Raw genomic sequence first — 2,865 nt, forward strand, 5'->3', positions numbered from 1 at the left:
CATTTTTTTTCACCCGAGATAGTCAAAGTTGGGGAAGAAAATATCAAAAAGTTAAAAATCCAGAAATAGTCCTAATTTTATGATGGTTCCTTAATATATTTTAACTACATTGCATTTGAGTATGGAGAGCCAACTATCTGGAAGTATTTTACATAAAAAATTTACTAAGTATTGCCCGGTTTGTAGTTGCAGTTACAGAAAACACATGAAAAGGAACGATTTTTTTTAAATTCGAAAAAATGTAAATATTTCAAAAACGGTGACACTTTTACCTGAAAATTTTTTGTTTATCAGTGAGCTTCACCATTTACATAAAGCAATCCTCTGTTACTGCTTACCGGTGCTTCCCATGGTTTTTTACCTGGCCTTATAGTTGTAAGGTTACCAAGAACACTATCATAATTCAAAAATGTTGTATACTCTAAATAATTAATAATATAAAGATGTGATGGCCTCGCCTGTCGCATACGACTTATGTAGTCCATTGGTGAATATATCGGTGGATTGAATACATTTCCTAATGTAGAGTGGATACTTGTTAATTGTTGAATTCCAATTGCAAGCAATCAAATTAAATAGTATAATCTATGTATGTAGTGTAAGTGGTATGTGCATACATATGTATGTATGTATGTATTTAGTTGGTTTATAATTATTTTTTACATCGAAATCAAAGCACACTCGTCAGATTCGCCTGCGATCAAAAACAGTTATAAGCAAGTAAGCGTATACCCTTTTTTCAGAGTATTTCTAGTACTGCGGGCACATAGCTGTTTTGGATCCAGGAAATAACTTGGGGGGTTCCTAAATATTTATGAACCTCATATCGATTTGTATTTTTATTAAATGAATTTTTCGCAACTATTAGTAGAATGATTTTTGTCACAATATTTAACAATATTTTATTTTATAACATTATATCCAATCTTCTGGGTTTTTTTTTGACATAATGTCGATAACATTTTCGTTCGTAACGTCCACGCCTCGGTGCACGTTCAAACGATCTTCGCCTGTTTTACTTCGTAGATAAGTTTTCAATCTGCGCAGAGATGAAAACCAGCGTTCGCTTGAAGCCACTGACACGGGAAGAGTTGCGCAAATTTGTAGCAACCGATGTATGGATGGGTACAATTGTTTGTTGCAGTTATTGAGAGCATCAATAAATAGCTCTGATCCAGTACTCCATGAACTTACAGGATTTTACACGAACTTGCAGGAAGTTGCAGGAAAAATGTTCCCGTACTCCAAAATCCTCCAAAATCCTGTAAATGAGAGCGACTTTTGGAGAGTTGTGTAGAGAATGAAGTGCAAGATTTTACCCGAACTTTTGCTTCTGGTAAAATCATGAAAAGTTTCAAGCAATCGCTGGTTGACGTTTTTACAGGAAAAATGGTTTTTTTTCCCGTACTTTTTGTTGTTACTCACTTATTACTCTCACTTCAGAGAGTAATTTTGCTGTTTGACAGTTTTACAGGATTTTTCACGAAAAGTATTAGATCAGAGCTAATGATTTTGCTCTTTTTTCCACCGGAATCTTTGAACAATGCCTGCAAACCAGTGTTGGCACTTGACCACAATTGTGGTAAATCTACCACATTCTGGCTCATTTTTAAATTCTACCACAACTACCACATATTTATTTAAAAAACTTAATTTGAAAAATGTTTTTTTTCTTAAGAGTTGAACAGTCAATTTTCTTCTCAGTATGAATTAACTGTCAAGAAAATTGTTTGTGAATTTTGTGATAGTTGTATTGCGTGCGTGAAGGATAATCTGCACCATGATACAATAATTTTTAGAAGGTAGTTTCACTTCAAAATTTTTGACATAAACCGTGTCTGTGACAAACACTCAATGTGGCCACTGCTACGATATAGAACTTGGGGATTTTCGCTTGCTATTTTAGATATTTTTTAACAGAACATGTAAAGATTTATATGTTTCATAACTGATCACTTAATTTTAAACATAAATATACGTATTTAATACATACATTTTTACCACTGCTAATCACATGAATAAAAATCATTAAAAGGGTTGGCTTTCCCTTATGGCCGTTCGTTAAAGGGGCGGTGGGCGAATGGTAAGAGGGCGTGTCTCCTCTAACCCACCTTTTTGGCGAGGGAATGAACCGCCATTGACAAAAATGCAACCCCCGACCACCTAGGTCACCTATGGTTCCCTAGGGACCCCTTAGAAAAATTGCCAAAAATCACAATTTTCATTTGCGTTTATTCGCACCAGTAGCCCCAGTTAGGTCACACAGAAAGGAGAAGTCTACGTAGTAAGGGCTATAATCCCTAAGCGCGGCCGAAGGCCGCCTACGCAGAAAGGAATTCTACACAAAAATACTGTGGACGCAAGTAAAAATTCCCATTTTTGGCCATTTTTCTAAGGAGTCGTAGGGAACCATAGGGGGCCTAGGTGGTCGGGGGTTGCATTTTTGTCAATGGTGGTTCATTCCCTCTCCAAAAAGGTGGGTTAGAGGTGCCACGCCCGCTTACCATTCGCCCACCGCCCCTTTAACGAACGGCCATAAAGGAAAGCCAACCCTTTATGTGATTTTTATTCATGTGATTAGCAGTGGTAAAAGTGTATGTATTAAATACGTACGTAAAGGTCGGTTGGAGGTGCCACGCCCACTCCCCCTTCGCCCACCGCACCTTCAACGAACGCCCATAATGGAAAGTTTCCCCCATAAAAATGAAAATATAACGGCAATATTTCTTGTTTATAATGGATTTGATCCATCGCACACCACGGACTTTATCGGCCGCCGATTTAGATGGGCTCGCTAGTCTTTCCATTGCACCACAACTTATTGGTCGGAGCGATTAAGCTGGTGTAGTGTGCGCACCTCCATAC

This window comes from Rhagoletis zephyria, unplaced genomic scaffold (assembly GCF_001687245.7).
Source record: "Rhagoletis zephyria isolate East Lansing unplaced genomic scaffold, Rhagoletis_zephyria_1.1 Rzeph_scaffold_00845, whole genome shotgun sequence".
NCBI lineage: Eukaryota > Metazoa > Arthropoda > Insecta > Diptera > Tephritidae > Rhagoletis > Rhagoletis zephyria.